The 16788-nt window shown below is 32.9% G+C and overlaps 1 pseudogene; it reads right to left on the bottom strand.

The window, feature by feature from the left end:
• Positions 1–618: 618 nt before the first annotated feature.
• On the bottom strand, positions 619–12766 carry LOC107147656 (annotated as a pseudogene).
• Positions 12767–16788: the final 4022 nt, after the last annotated feature.

Below are 16788 nucleotides of genomic sequence, written 5' to 3'. Positions count from 1 at the left end.
CTTACTGAAAATAAGAAAAAAAGGAACTGACTTTGTACTTACAACTGATTGACAATATTCAAGGATATGTTTTTGAGTTCTCCTTTCTTTCCTTCAACGTTTTTGTCCATTTGCCAACACCATATTATCTTGATTACTATAACATTGTAAACTGATTTCTGTGAATCCACTATTGTTTTTCATACATAGACTCCACTTAATTATTCTAGTAATCTTCCCTATGTAAATTTTAGATGCAACCTGTCAATATCAATATTAAGAAAAAATATTGTTAGGATTTGGATTGGGAATATGCTGTATCATAGATCAAAATTATTATATTGACATTTTAGCAAAAATTGAATACTGCAGTTAACATGGATATAAGAAATTTAAAATTAATAGTAGATTATCTTATATTTCAGTAGATTATCTTATATTTCCAGTTTTTTGAAGTAAAAAAAAGTGTTTATTCTAGTCAAGAGCAAAAATGGTAAGTTGTATTAATCCATTCCTGACCCAGAGTGTCCCACTCTGACATGATGTAATTTTCCAACTTCCTTCCAATGGCAGCCTCAACTTTGAGGAGGCTCTGCTGGCCAATGATTCCCATTAAGGACACAAATATTCCTTGCTGCACTATGCATAATGATGATCTAAGGTCACTAGGAAGCCATATATAGTAATGAATTCGTGGTTTTCAGAGCTAAATTCCCAGAGCAAAATGGAGATGGATAGTGTGATGGATCTCAGAATCCCAAAGAACATAAATAGTGAGAAGAAGCCCTGGTGCATATACTTTGTGCATGGAAGCCATCAGCATAAATACACTGCAGGAAACCAGAACCATCTGATTCACACAACATCCATTCTCAGGACACTTTTCTGTATCCCCAGGGATACTCCAAAGATTCTTTTGCCCTTGACAGATCTGGTTGTCCATAAAAGAGATAAGTTTTTTTCTAGGCCTAATACCTCTAGGAAAGCTTACACTTTGTGGTAATATCAGAGCCTGGGGCTGGGTAAAGTCAAGTAAGATATTGCCAAGTCATCCTTGAGGGAATTTGTTTGCAGGTCTCTGATAACAGCAGTATATGCCTGAGGAAAGTTTAACGGGATCCTTCAGACAAAACTTCTGAAGATCAAACTCCAAGATGATACCCCTTCTGATTCAGGTAGCAGCAGGCATGCAGCTAATCGCTGCTCACAATAAAGAGCCATTTTTGAAAATTTTGCATACTCCCAGGGTCCTGGATTTTTTGGTAGCACCAGACCCCTTTTTTTAATGTCCAGAGTAAGGAACAGAACCACTGCCCAGGGAAATGTGCTGGCAGAACTCTTATATTTCCATATTTTTAATAACTGATCAAACTGCAAGAATCCAGTCTTTCTGAGTAGCTAAGTGCTACTAATTTGGAGATTCCTTTATAAAAGTTTAGTATATAATGTATCAGCCAATTATATTTGCATTTCTAAATTATTACTTAAGTTATGTGAACATGAACTCTTTTATTTTTTCACTTCCAACATTCACAAATATCCTTTCAAAGAAAATTGATGAAGAATATACAATTTTCTCAAAAAGTGTATCACAACTTATCATCAACCATTCAGTATATCTTGTCATATGGACAGTAGACATCAAGTTACTGACGAACTATTAGTATTTATTTTAAAAACTGATTAGTCAATTTTGGTATTTACAAAGTGATCACAAGAACCCTTTTACTTTTTCTTGCACAAATATATGTCAGGCTTCTCTTGTGCCCATAGGTCCCTGAAACTTTAGGTTGCTCCCAAGTCTGAGCAAGCAGGAACACATGAAATGTTGTTGGGATTACCAGCAACCTGAGAGCTAATTCCTGGAGGTGTGAACGGCTGGGAAAATAAAAAGTCTGAAAATAATGAAAAACAAAAGATAATACACAGAATATAATTTTTGAAGCATGGGCCTGATGCGTCCTCCAGCCCTGGTAGGGACTGGAAATGAATAAGGAAAAAGGCCCAAATCTTTTATCTAAGGGGAAATACATCAGAAGATTTTACTGTGGCAGGCTTATTGAGGAAAACAGAATAAAAAATGGGAAAAACAAGTTGTTCTGGGCTAGGGAGGTTACGCCCATCTCCAGGGGCTGCAATTGAACCTAGGTTTGTGAGCTAAGGTAGGGTATCAGCTTTAATGTGAGCAACCTGAAACCAGTGGGTTCACACCAGGAGTCTTCAGAGAAGCAAACCCCCTTCCTTATGATGGTTCAAACAAACCCATAATTCATACATGGCCTCCAACACAATGTGCCCTCTTATCTCATCCACAGCATTAGGTGAACAGATTGAAACACTTTCCTGTCAAATAGTACTGATCACGAAGGCTGCTTACTCCCCATCATTTGCCCAACTTCTCTTTACATTCTTACTATTTTCCCCTTTGAGAAGGGAAAACGTGTTGGTTTAGTTTGGAGATGTCAGTTATCCCTGAGTGGAAGTCATTTTTCTATTGCAATATACTTTCCATGTAGATCTGGTTAGCTTCTATTTGACATTTATAGAACTGTACCTTTGACAAACATGTATGCAGTCACATAAGACTTTCTAAACAGTCAAATTTTAAAATAAATTATGCTCATTTTTTTGTATCATGAATTTTCATGTACATGAAAGAATTGTTGCCCATCTTTAAAGTGACACTTATATTATAGCAAAACTTCAGAAATAATTACTAAACTGTTATGCTCACAAAAATACTATTTAAAAATTTTAAGTTATTCATTCAAAACATAATTTAAGTATAATGTCCAGAAGTTTTAAATTTTTTTCTTCAAAGATATACATGACATCATTTTTATGGCTATTTCAAAATCAGTTCAAAGTTTTAATTTCAAAAGCAAGTAATTTGTTTTTCAGTGGTAATATACACACATAATTTGGCAGAAAATCATGTTGTGGTAAATAAAGAACATTCTCAATTAAAGAACATGATTACTTGAAATCATGGTGAAATATTTTACCATCTGAAATAGAAACTATAGTCTTCAAAATCTGTATTCATACACATATACACCACATATATGCACATGTACCCACATGCACACACACACGACTCACATGTTCTACTAGTTGTACAGAAAACAAGAAAAAATCCTTTCCATATTAAATTCAAACTTAACAAGTTGTCTTATTTTTTGTCCCCTAAATATGGCAATCTTACTGCAACACAATTTACATTTAATGTAATTGTGTTATTTATGTTATGGCTCAATCATGTCCAAAATCAGTAATAACTCACTTTAGAATAGAGTTGGCCACCATTTTTATAGAGTTTTGTGATCTTTGGTCTCTCTAGCTAGTACTCTGTTGTTGTGGAGAGCATACAGTCATAGATAATGTATAAATGAGCACAGATGTCTTTCAATAAAAATTTATTGGTGTTTACTGAAATTCACACTTCGTGCAATTGGGAATGCGTCATAAAATAGTATTCTTTTATCTGTTCAAACCATTAAGAAATATAAAAACATTCTTAACCCATGAGCCACTAAAACAGGTTCAGATTAGACTTGGAATGCAGGCATCATTTTCTGATTCCTGTTCTGGAGAAATGAAAATACAAAATAGTCATGAAGAAGCTGGTGCTAGATTTATTTTAAGAAATTATTCATCATGGCAGGTACACCATCTTTCTTTTCCTTCCATGTTCAAATGGATTTTTAAAGTGTCCCAACTTTAAAGGATTACTACATAAATCAAACAAAATATCTGGCTATCAGATATACCAGATATGATACATGACTAAATTAGAATTTCAGATAAAAGACAAATTTTAGCATATGTAAGACACAGATATGGCACAGGTCATACTTATAGTGAGCAAAGTTCATTTTTATATGAAATTCAAATTTAACTTAGTGTCTTATTCCACCCCACCCCAAATCTAGCAACCTTTATGCAACGGTTTTCAAATTTTAATGTGATTGTTATTTTTGTTTTGATTAGTTAAATCTTATTCAACATCAGTACAAAACCTCCGAAATTATTGAATGGATAGACTACAAACAATTTTCAAAAGTGAAAGCTTTTGATGAATTTCCAGACTTGGAAACTTTCAACATATGTGGTCATGAAAATTTATACCTATAATAGCAAACTGGGAACTTCAAACAATTAAAACAAAGGAGCGCAAAGACTTTAAATACTGAATTTAAAAAGCTGCAATTGAACTTGGAAAGAATTTTTCAATGAAGTTTCTATTTCTAATTATAAATATATACCAGTACTGCAATCAAATTAAATTGAGAGGACCTATGATTTTTGCAAGTTAATTTTGGTAAACATTTAAAACAATTATAAATAGAGAAAACTTATGTGATGAGTTTTGACTTACAAATATATTTCATCAAGAAAGATATTCAGCATAAAACGAAAAATCAGTAGCTGTTTAAATATTTTGGTTAAAATATTTACACACTCTATACAAAAATTAAAATTAAGAATATCTTCCACATAGTAGAATTTGTTATGAACTTATCAGAAGAACATCTGAGAAAAAAAAAGAAGAGGAAATATTTTCTCAAAACTGCAATGTTCCACAAATAAACTGAAATAGAAAATGAAAATAATTAATCATGTTTTAATGATGGAAAATGACTTAAAAGAACACTGTGGGTAAGTAAAATTAAAAGGCCATATTGTAAATCATTTTTGAAAAGGGCTATTTTGCTTAATTGAATCAATTAATTGGTATGTAAATATGTTTGTGAATTTTTGGTTTTAACAGTAAATCATTTGATACTCTTTTTTTCTTTCAAATCCCACTGTGTGTAGCATCCTTCATCAGGGTGAATCAGCTCCTTCTTGGCACCACTCTTTCCAGTATGTATTTCTACTATTTTGTGTGTAGTCGTGTATTTTATTTACTCATCTGAATATCATCCTCTTCACTAATATTTTTAACAACAGATTTTTACTTTCTTATTTTTAATTGTGAGTTCCTAAAATACCAAATTCAGTGTCTCTTAGAATGTTTTTTAACTGAATTAGAATCATAGTCCTCAAAATGTGAATAAGGCTTATATTTTCATTGTAAATTTACTTCCCATTTAAGTTTCAGGTTTAAGGTTTCAAATCTTTGGTTCTGGTGCCATAGGAGGTAGAAATGTTGGAGGTATAATGGGCATCATTTTTCTTTCATCTCACTACCTAGAAATTAAATTAAAAGTTGGAGTTGTCACAAAGGCTTATATTCCTTGAAATGGGCTAAGCAGGTCTCCTTGACCCCAGGAAACAGAAAATAACAGGTGATTTGTTCTTTGGGTTATTGAGGACTGCAGAGGCCCCTGTTTCCAGTATAGGATATTACATTTATTTATATGTGGACACTCTGCCTACTTCCAAACAGTATTTTAAACAATTGGTAGAAATATATTCTTTGCATTAATTATGGTTAATCTTATAAATTTATGGGTACAATGCAATGATAAAACATGTGTATGGTCTTTAATGATCAAATAAGAGGAGTTAATATTTTCATTTCCTTCAACATTTTTTATTGTTTCTTTAATAGTAAACATTGTGTTTGTATTGGATACAATATAAAAGTATTGGTAGCTTTTTCTGCTAACTTGCTTTCAGCTAGTGTCTTTCTAATGTTTAAAATTTTCTTCTCAAGTTCATGCAGATTCAGAATTTAAGAATTTTGGGGGGATTGAAATGAAGCAAAGTACGTTATATGCATTTATAAAATGAGCCCTACTATTCTATCTGACTATAATGCACTAATAAAGAAAACAAGTTATTGTTGGTATTGTGTGAAATTAATCTTTGGCCCCAATCTTGATTTTTATATCTGGATGATGATGCATAAGTACAACTATTCATCATCTTTTGGTCATATGGAGTACAAAGTAATGTTGTAATATATGTATACAGTGTAGAATGAATGTCTCATACCCCTCATCTTAAATTTATACTTTTGACTAGCATCTCCTATTGTCCCCACCCCATAGTTCCAGGGAACAACCATTCTTCTGTCTATGACTTCAATTTTTTTAGATTCTATGTATAAGTAAGAACATGTGGCATTTATCTTTTTGTGAATAGCTTATTAGCCTAATGTCTTCCAGTTTCATCAATGTTGTCTTGAATAATGGAATTTCTTCCTTCTAAGGTTGAAGAATATTCCATTGTATACATGAACCACATTTTATTTATCAATTTATCTGCTAATGAATACTTGATAGCCAGAAAATAGTCATATAAAAATTCGTTCTTCAAAAAAATATATGGATGACACATAGTAGACAAATTGATTAAAATATGTGAAAATGTATCAAGAATCATGTGTTCATAAAACGTTATACAAATAATATAGTTTTTGCTTTACTAATTTTTTAAGAAAAAAATTTCTTAAAAAAGTTTATTTTTAAAAGTAGTTCTTAATATATTAATTGTATATGGCCTCAAATATAACAAAACCCCTTAATGATTTTATTATATGTAAATACACATTTCAAAAATTGTGTAATTTTTATTATTTGCACACCCTTTTTAATCTCAAAAAAAGTGGCCTGATTTGAATGATAAATTATGTGGTCCTTTTTTACATATATGTTTCTTCCTTTTTTTCAAAATTCCCTTTGCCTTTTCTAAATTCTTGGTGGATGTTTAGACCTAAAAATATTTCTTGTAGTTCAAAGTTTTCTATTCTAAAATGCACAGGTTTAAAAGAAAACACTTGCTCTGATACTGCATCAGTTCCATAGGTAGGAGAGCTTCTTTTGCATAATTAGTTTTCTCTTGTCCTGCATATATATGACCCTAAGTATATAATAAATAATATTAACAATTTCTTTTCTGAATTCTTAGGGTTCACTCCTTGAAATATTAATTGGAAATAAATGTATGCAATTGAAGGAATAAATATATTTTCTCTGCTTCATGTATTTGAAAAAGCAAATCAATTTAGTAACTATCAGCAGAGTGGCAGTCATGACAAAAAGAATGCTTTTAAATTTCATTTGAATTTAATTTTAAAAATATTTTTAGATAAGAAAGACAAGTCTCTGAAACATTTTATGTTTATAGGCACTGAATAAAAGAAAAGCATGTAAATTATAGGTTTTATAAATCAGAAACTACCTAATAGTTACTTAATAGAATTGTAGTTCTATCCAGTATATTCACTTAGGTGTATGTACAATATTTTTGCTTCTATCAGTGATAAGCTTTGTGTACAATATGTGTGTATACACATAGGAGAAACTCTTTGAGAGATTGATAATAGATTTAAAGGTGATTGAAATGGTCACAAAGAGCATATACAATAACAGTCAAATTAATATTTTTAAGTTAGCAGAATTGTTTTTTTCTATTTTTTATTCTGTGTCTTTGTCTCTTCTTTATTTCAGTGAAGATCAACATGAACCTTTCTGTAAGTTCACTATTTCTGGAAAGTGTTGAAATCATACTTCAAAAGGCCAAAGATTATTCATGTCCTATTTTGAAGAATACTGGAAACAGGCAATAGCAAGCACTTGTCTGTCATTAACTTTAGTACTTTCATGATGTGTTGATTAAAATGTGTGCCTTACTTATTACATATTTTTAAGGAAAGGTTTACTTGGCTTGGTATAAAGACCTACCTCCATCATGTGAACGTTAATAATAATAAGACTATTTTTAAGTTTCTAATTAAATTTCTGTTTGGTGGTGGAATATGACTCAATGAACAATACTGTAAGTGATTTTTTGTCTTCTTCTTGTTTCAAAATCATAGCATATTAGGTAAATTAAATATTTCCAACAGAAAGGGTAGGACAAGTCCTTAGCACTTGATTTTTTTTTTCTTCAAAAAATTCTGGTCCAAAGTTTTAAGAAGAGATTGATTTTAAAACCTTCTCCTAATTCTTTGAAATTAGAATATTTACATTTAATTATAAGTAGGTTTTGTTTCTACCTATGTACTTCATAGGAACACCAAATTAACAAAACGTGAGGAGATGGACAGTATGGAAAGGTAGAATTTTAGGATAGTAACAACAGTACTATATTATCACAGAAAAGTCAATAGTTTTCCTAAAACACATCTAGTCTGCTGGAAGAAAATACATTTCTCACAAATCAAATAAAGTACATTATATTGGTCACAGACAGCCTATATCACTAACAGAAAAAAAAATTTAAAGCCAGATTTTGTGCCTAGGTAAAATTTAAAATTTACATATATATTAACAAGTCTAATTGGTATGCTTCAGGTGTCCAGATATTTGATGTGCAAAATAATGAATTAAATGAGACGTCCTCATTTTGTCCTTGACAGAACTTTGCTTGAACTGCACTACAAATTAGGATTCAGACAATAGCAATTAGATCATTATTACCTTGCAGCTATTCCTTATGGGGAAAATGCATCTCATCATTCAATAGAATGAATGAGTCACCAAAGAATGGTAACTCAAGATTCAAGATGAAGGTCAAGACTCAACAATGCCTTGTGTAGAAGCTTCACAGCATGCCATAGACTAAGAAAAGGACATTGTATGCGTTGTTTCTATTATTTCATCCTATTTAACTGTGAGGAATGGATTATTACTATGCTTATTTTTAGGGTGAACATAAATACTGTTGTAGTTTGCATATGATTTGAGTGTCCTCCAAGGGTCCACATGTCCACCTAGGTTTGTGTCATTTGGTGGCATGCAACCTTTAAGAAATGGGGCTTAATGGGCAACCATAGGGGTTGTGCCCTTAAGAGGAATTAAGGTATTTCCCATGGAATTGTGAGTCAGTTCTCCAGAGAAGATTGCTACAAAAGGAACAAGCCTGGGCCTCACCTGGCTATCTCTTTCTGGTTATAATAGGATTGCTTGCTTCAAATGCACGTGCACCATGATATGTCACCAACACTACCCTCACCAAAGACTGAAATAATGGAACCACCTGATCTTGAACTTTGAGCTCTAAAAACTGTTAGCTAAACAAACATCTTTTCTTCATAAATATCCTGCCTCAAATGTTTCATTATAGTAATGAAAATCCAACTAATTTACATAATTAGACTAAGTGTCCTTTGTCTACTTGGTATGCAAAAGTAATATTATACAATTCAAATTCTGTATCTAATCTAAAATCTTGTATGTTAACATTCAACATTTAATTAAGCAGAGATAGAAATTCAAATAGTTCATTGAAGAAAAACTGGAAAATGTGATTCTATGAGTAGGAACATACTACATGTCACTTTGTTTCACCACTTAATTACTTAAAAACCTTTAAATGTTTATGTGCCACAACTATTCTATTAGTATTAATGAATCAGTCTCAAAGACAAAGGATTTAAAATGCTTCAATGATCATAATGAAGCCAGATTTAGACAGGGAGTCTGTATAGATTGGTGAATCAAGTCAGCTCAGATCGAGAAGGCTAATTTTGAGTGAGTCTGGGAAGTCAGAGACTGTTCCCTGAGGGATTGAAATGTTCATTCCTTCAGAGCCCTTTCTGCATCCTTATCAAAGAATCTGCCCCTGCTCCCCTCCTGAAAGGGAGCTATACAGTTGCTAATTAATGTATCCTGGGCTGCTTGATCCTGGCTTTTCCCCTTCAGCCCACCTGAAGATAAGGAGAAAGATTAGGGGAAGAGGGCAGGAGAACAAAGGAAGCCTAAGACATACAAAAGGCAGAACACCTTGCTTCTAGGGACACCACATCCCAGCTATGGTCCCCTACTCCCTCCTGGAAGAAGTCTATGTTACTGCTTTTTAAATGCCTTTCTTTATATGCTTGCCTCCGCGTACTTTTCTAATGTTCAAACCTCAACATGTGAGGGATCAGGACTCATCAGTGATAACTAGAGGCAACAATAGCACTACCATATCTTTTGGATACTATAGACATCTATGCTTCTCCTGAAACAAACAAATAAATGAAACCAAAAAGAAATAAACTGAAATTCTCTTATATGGTGCTTATCTAACAATTCACATCTCCTTGCCTCACTTGGTTAATAAGAAAAATATTATACAATGATACTTAAATATTTTTTAAAGTACTTAAAAATGCACTTTCAATTATCAACAAAGAATATATAATACAATGAATTTACAAATTTTTACACAAACATAGTCGTTTAAAGTTTTATTATTTTTTTGGGGGGGGAATACCAGGATTGAACTCAGGGGCACTTGCCCATTTAGTCACATCCCCACTCCTATTTTATAGTTCATTTAGGGTCTCAATGATTTGCTTAGCACCTTGCTTTTGCTGAGGCTGGCTTTGAACTAGTCATCCTCCTATCTCAGCCTCCCCAGCCACTGGATTACAGGTGTGCGTACCTGGCCAGAATTTTATTTTTCAAACTTGAATTATATTATGGTTTAGGCCTGGAATTCCTCACCTTTTCCCCAAATTTTATGAGTTGATAATTGAGTAATGCCAGAAAGGAAATAAAAAGGTGAATGAGTTTATTTCTGAAATTGTAACAAATTCTCATGGCAATAGTACTCTAATAGCAATAATATCACAACTCTGATATTTTAATCCTGTGCTTTAGAGAAAGTCCAAATGATAGCAATGGGTTGTATCCATCCCAGAGGAAATCTTGACTGATATTTAGGAACCATTCAACTAATGTGTACCCCGACTCCAGACAATCATTGGGTCAGGACCTTTCCATTGTCCTGTTAGAATATCTTTCCAAAGTACCTTAGGCTTATGTACAATTTTTGGATACATATGTCTTTCCGCAGCACTAAGCCCTGATGAATCCAAATTTAAAAAGTTTAGAGTAAAAAGCGTTATTTTAAGTTTATCTTTGGGGGATATATACCCCTTTCCAATTCCCTCTTTTTGCTTTAATAAGTACATTTTAATAGTTTAATGAGCTCTTTCAACTATGCCTTGCCCCTGTGGATTGTATGGGATTCCTGTTAAGTAAAAAAATTAACTGATTTTTCTTCAGGGATGATGTTCCAAAATATCCTATATGCATCCTTTGGAAATTTAAAGATCCGTTTAAATTTAAGTCTTCCAAAAGCATTTTGCCTTAGTTTTTAGAATTATTTTAGTCATTTTAAATTTTTGATGTGGTTTTAAACCAATTTTTTTTTAGTTTAACGTTTTCTAAATTGGCTCTTGTCTATAAATTTTAACATCCTCATCTGAGACTTCTAATTTCTGCACCACCAGAAATTAAAGTTGATGGGCTTTTTGAAAAAATTACTAATAATCTCCTTGCTCTTCTATTTTATCCAATATTTGACTTTAAACTTCTCTCTTCTACCTTTTTCTATCTTGAATGTCTGTATCTAATAGTTGTCTTAGCTTTTTGTATTTTCTATCTGAAATACCTAATACCTTTACTTGACATTTTCAACCATTTTCTATCTTATTTCTATCTTCTAGGTTTTTGTTTTGTTTTCCTAAGGTTTGTACATTCACCCTTAGTTGCTTTTTTTCCTCCTAGTTTTCTTTTGTTTCCTATTTTGTGGGTTTAAAATTCTTGTCTTCCTACATCTTCTCTATCTTCCTACATCTTTTCTATCTTTTTTTCACCTTCCTGTATTTCTGTCTTCAAAGTTTTTCAGTTCAAATTTCTAATATTCTTTCTCCAAATTGCTTTTATCCTATTATCTTCCCATTTTCATGTTTTTTTTTTTTTAAGTAATGCTTTAAAGATTAACTAGGCTTCGAATGATGCAATCTTTCCTCCATCATGAAGGCATCTTAACCACCTTCATTTTAACCTTTTAAAGCCTTTTGCAACTTACTTAGACATTTTACAACTTTTTACTTTACCACACAAAGATTCTTCTTTCTTCCTTTCTCAAGCTTTTAAAGTAAGTCTAGTTTCCTCAAAATCTTTTTAAATGGCATTTTACAACTTTTTACTTTATCACACAGAGATTATCTCATCTAGAAACATTTCTTCTTCTTTTTTTTAACCTTTATATTAAAATATATTTCCACATCTTGAATCTTTTTATATCTCTTTTCTAGCCATTAACCCTTTTTATAAATTCACATTCTGAAACAACTCTTATAAAATTTATGATTTAGACAAATTACTCCACTTTAATAAGATGAAATACTTCCATGTTTTTTTTATGGTACTATAATACTATAATTGAAACCCAACTGAAACTTCTTAGACTCTTTGTATATAAATTACACATGATAGAATCTTAACTCTTAGTAACCTTGTTTCAGCAAAGACATAGACACAAAGCAATATTAAACTTTTTTCCATTTACCAATTTATGAAAACACACATAATGTTTAAATATATTACCTTATGTAACTTAATAAGTAAAGAGTACTTGATTTTATATTTAGTGGTTGATATTTTAACACTTTAGCTTTGTAAATTAATCAGATGTCTGTAAAAACCAAGATCTTAGACAAGTATAGTAAACAGAATTAGCCATCTTTTTCTTGTTGAAGAAAAATCTTTCTACAGGATCGCATGATGGTCCCATTGTGATATTTTTAACAAGTCCTCTTTAAAAAGCCATGGGCTACATTTTTGTATTGTATCAACATATGCCCTAACTGTTCTTGGTCTTACTGGGGTGCCTCCTTCCTCTAACAATTTCTCTTCCTTGGGGGTGAACAACTTCAAACCTTGAGTCAACCATTTTCCTCAGTTTGCCTGAGAAAGTTCTAGGAACAGGCAACTTGAAATAAAAACAAAATAAATCAAAACAAGAACACATTGTTTTTTGAATTGGTCACCCATTCTTTTGCTGTTCCTCAGGGACAAGCAATTTCACTTACCTCCAAGCTTGAAGTGTCCCCCATATGGGCCACCAAATGCCGCAGTCTGGCTGGGCACAAAATAACCGAGCCACCACAAAGCCTTGTAGATTCAAATAGCAACTCTTTAGTCCCAAACTCTCACCAGCACTCTACATGCACGTTCTGGGAAAATACACTCCCTTCACCGGGCTCTGCATACCAATTCTCTCCAGAACCCCGCGAGAACTCCAGGAGCAGGCGCCTGAGGCAGCAGGATACGCCCTATTCCCAGCAGGATCCACCCTAAACCCGGATCCACCCTAACCCCTGAGCAGGGTCACCTTTCAACCAAAACTCTCAAACATTCATGCCATGTCACTGCAAATGACCTGGGTCCAAGGCAAGCCCATTTCCACAATGGAGAGTCCTCCCTCTAAGCAACATTGGGTAGGCTGACAAGGAAATTGCCATGCGTCCTTCCTACTTGGCTATGGCTCTCAGCACAAGATATCTCTAGATTTCAAAAGGAGTACATTAAATCTTGATAAGAGGGAAAAATAGATATCTCATATCATTTGTTCTGATCCTTTGAAGTTTGCCAGAAAACTTAAGATTTCTATTCTGTTCCCCATTGGATTTCACATCATCTGTCAAATCACTAAACTTAGTAAAAATTTTTAATTTACTTTCTTTCTTCAATTTTATAGTGAGTGTGAACAAATTGATTCTCTAGTTATCTATGACAGAATTATAGAACTTATATCCTTTAGGCATTTGGGAGTCATTTTTAAATAATTTTTATATCATTTTCTTAATTAATAATATCTTAATTCCAGACTTGCTTTTTCTCTCAGTGACACAGTTTTGCCCATTTCCCAGCAGTTGCCAACCTTTTCACTCTTTTAACTTACTGGAATAAGCCCCTGAGAACTTCAAAATAAATATATCATACACAAAGAACAAATTATAAAATATAAATTATCATAGAAAAAATATTATCTAATTCCATAAACAACTTTCAGTAAATTTGTCCTAATCACCTGTGCATATTTACTTAACTTTTAATAGTTTCATTGGGTGTACCAGCTCATCTCTTCAATACATAGCTCTTTATTCTCAGTTTAGCTGTTTTTTTCTGCTGCTTTGTGCAGAAATGCAAAGCTGTTTTTGATATAAAATTATACATGCAACCAGCTTTGTGTAACTATTCTTTTAAGTGATGATGTCATAATCTATGCTTAGTTATTAAGGTTTCCATGCTATAACTCACTTCTAATGAGAGTAAGTTAATTTTTTTCTGTAAATAAATTAAATAAATTCATTATACAAAAATTGCATATTTATATATAACATGTAAAAATAAATTATACAAATTGTTGTCACATAAATAACACAGATTTAACCACTAAATACATGGTTTTTTCCCCCCTTAATTCCTTCCATTTCTCATGTGGACAATATTGGAAAAAATTATGCTTTAGACTTTCTTAAATTATGTACAATAACATTATCAGTATTTAAAATCCAAATTTTCATACTATTCACTAAAATAACTAAAATCATTTTACCTCTTCATTCAGCTGCAAGCCAATTCTAATTTCATGCCTCTATCTCAAATAACCTGATTTCTCAATGCAAAAACATTACATTTGTGTATGTATATGGAAACACACTCTCTATTATAGGAGATCAAAGACAATTGAAGCTTATTAATACAAAAATCCCTAAAATACTTATGAGCTCTTGATTTTCTTTTTCCTTACTCACTAATTAAACTTCTTTTATAACTATTTCATTTTCAACTTAATCCAAATTTTTTTCCTTTCTTCCCACCACAAGGAATATCTGCAACTTAAGATCCTATTTTTTCTCACATGAGCTCTTCTAACTACTGTAAGAAAAAAAAACTTATATGCAAATAAAACATAAGTAAAACATACATATAGCAATAAGGAACTGCTAGAAAAGAACTCAAAGTAAATAATATGAGACCTGTAAATGTACAAATGTTTTGAGATTAAAATTAACTTTTTGCCTACATACACACTCATAAATATAATTGTTTTTTTTTTATTTTTATTATTAGTTGTTCAAAACATTACAAAGCTCTTGACATATCATTTCATACATTTGATTCAAGTGGGTTATGAACTCCCATTTTTACCCCGTATACAGATTGCAGAATCACATCGGTTACACATCCACGTTTTTACATACTGCCATACTAGTGACTGTTGTATTCTGCTGCCTTTCCTATCCACTACTATCCCCCCTCCCCTCCCCTACTCTCCCATCTTCTCTCTCTACCCCATCTACTGTAATTCATTCCTCTCCCTTGTTTTTTTCCCTTTCTCCTCACTTCCTCTTATATTTAATTTTGTATAACAATGAGCTTCTCCTTCCATTTCCATGCAATTTCCCTTCTCTCTCCCTTTCCCTCTCCCCTCTTGTGCCTGTTTAATGTTAATCTTCTTCTCATGCTCTTCCTCCCTGCTCTGTTCTTAGTTGCTCTCCTTATATCAAAGATGACATTTGGCATTTGTTTCTTAGGGATTGGGTAGCTTCACTTAGCATAATCTGCTCTAATGCCATCCATTTCCCTGCAAATGCCATGATTTTATCATTTTTTAGTGCTGAGTAATACTCCATTGTGTATAAATGCCACATTTTTTTATCCATTCATCTATTGAAGGGCATCTAGGTTGGTTCCACAGTCTTGCTATTGTGGATTGTGCTGCTATGAACATTGATGTAGCAGTATTCCTATAGTACGCTCTTTTAAAGTCTTTAGGGAATAGTCCGAGAAGGGCAATAGCTGGGTCAAATGGTGTTTCCATTCCCAGCTTTCCAAGGAATCTCCATTCTGCTTTCCAAGTTGGCTGCACCAATTTGCAGTCCCACCAGCAATGTACAAGTGTACCCTTTTCCCCACATCCTCGCCAGCACTTGTTGTTTGACTTCATAATGGCTGCCAATCTTACTGGAGTGAGATGGTATCTTAGGGTGGTTTTGATTTGTATTTCTCTGACTGCTAGAGATGTTGAGCATTTTTTCATGTACTTGTTGATTGCTCCTCTGAGCAGTTTCTGTTCAGGTCTTTGGCCCATTTGTTGATTGGGTTATTTGTTGTCTTATTGTTTAATTTTTTGAGTTATTTGTATACTCTGGATATTAGGGCTCTATCTGAAGTGTGAGGAGTAAAAATTTGTTCCCAGGATGTAGGCTCCCTATTTACCTTTCTTATTGTTTCTCTTGCTGAGTATTTTTTTTTTTGTTACAAAAAAAGGGCATCATGCTTATTAAAACAACAACAACAACAACAAAACTATATCACTTACTCATTTACACCCACATCCCTCAATTTCTTTTTCAGATTTTAAATATTTTTATTTTAGTAACTTTATTTTTTCTTTCTTTTCTTATATTATCTAGTTTTATCCAGTAAGCCTACTATTTAAAACTACATTAAAGGTGTTATTTTTAATTTTCTTCTTATTTCTCTTTCTCTTATCAAATTTCTTATTTTTTAATCTGTTGCATCAGTCTTTAACTTTCTTGTTGGTGAATCTATCCAAGTTGTTAGGTGGAGATGGCTGAGGAACCAAGCACCAAACAACCCAGGAAAAAGAACCACCAATCAGGCACTGACAGAACCACCTCTCAATCAGCAGGGTCTCCTGGCCAAGCTGGATCTTATCCAGCTACCCCAGACCAACCCCAGTAGGACTATGGAGTCTAAAAACCCATTTTCCTGTCCCAATCTCTCCCTTCCTGCCCTAAGCCCAATAAAAATTCCAGTCCAATCCAGCCCTGATGTTTTCTACCAGGAGCAAAATCTCAATAAAGCCTCATTCAGCAGCCTTTTTAAACCAGTCTCCTTTTGGTTGCCACTGCCTGATCTTACAAAAATGTTTACTTATTTTTAAATATCTACTCAAATGTAAGAAAGAATGACAGGTCACTAAGGTTTTCTAATTCTCTAGTTTCCACAGTAATGTCTCTCACAACTCTCCCCTCTAAACATTTCTCATTTGAATTTTTATGAGCAAGTGACCAGGTTAGTACAAGCAAAATGTTTCCTCTGC

This window comes from Marmota marmota, unplaced genomic scaffold (genome assembly GCF_001458135.2).
Source record: "Marmota marmota marmota unplaced genomic scaffold, marMar, whole genome shotgun sequence".
Taxonomy (NCBI): domain Eukaryota; kingdom Metazoa; phylum Chordata; class Mammalia; order Rodentia; family Sciuridae; genus Marmota; species Marmota marmota.
The sequence above is the reverse complement of the archived record's forward strand: the minus strand, read 5'-3'. Positions and strand labels throughout refer to the sequence as shown.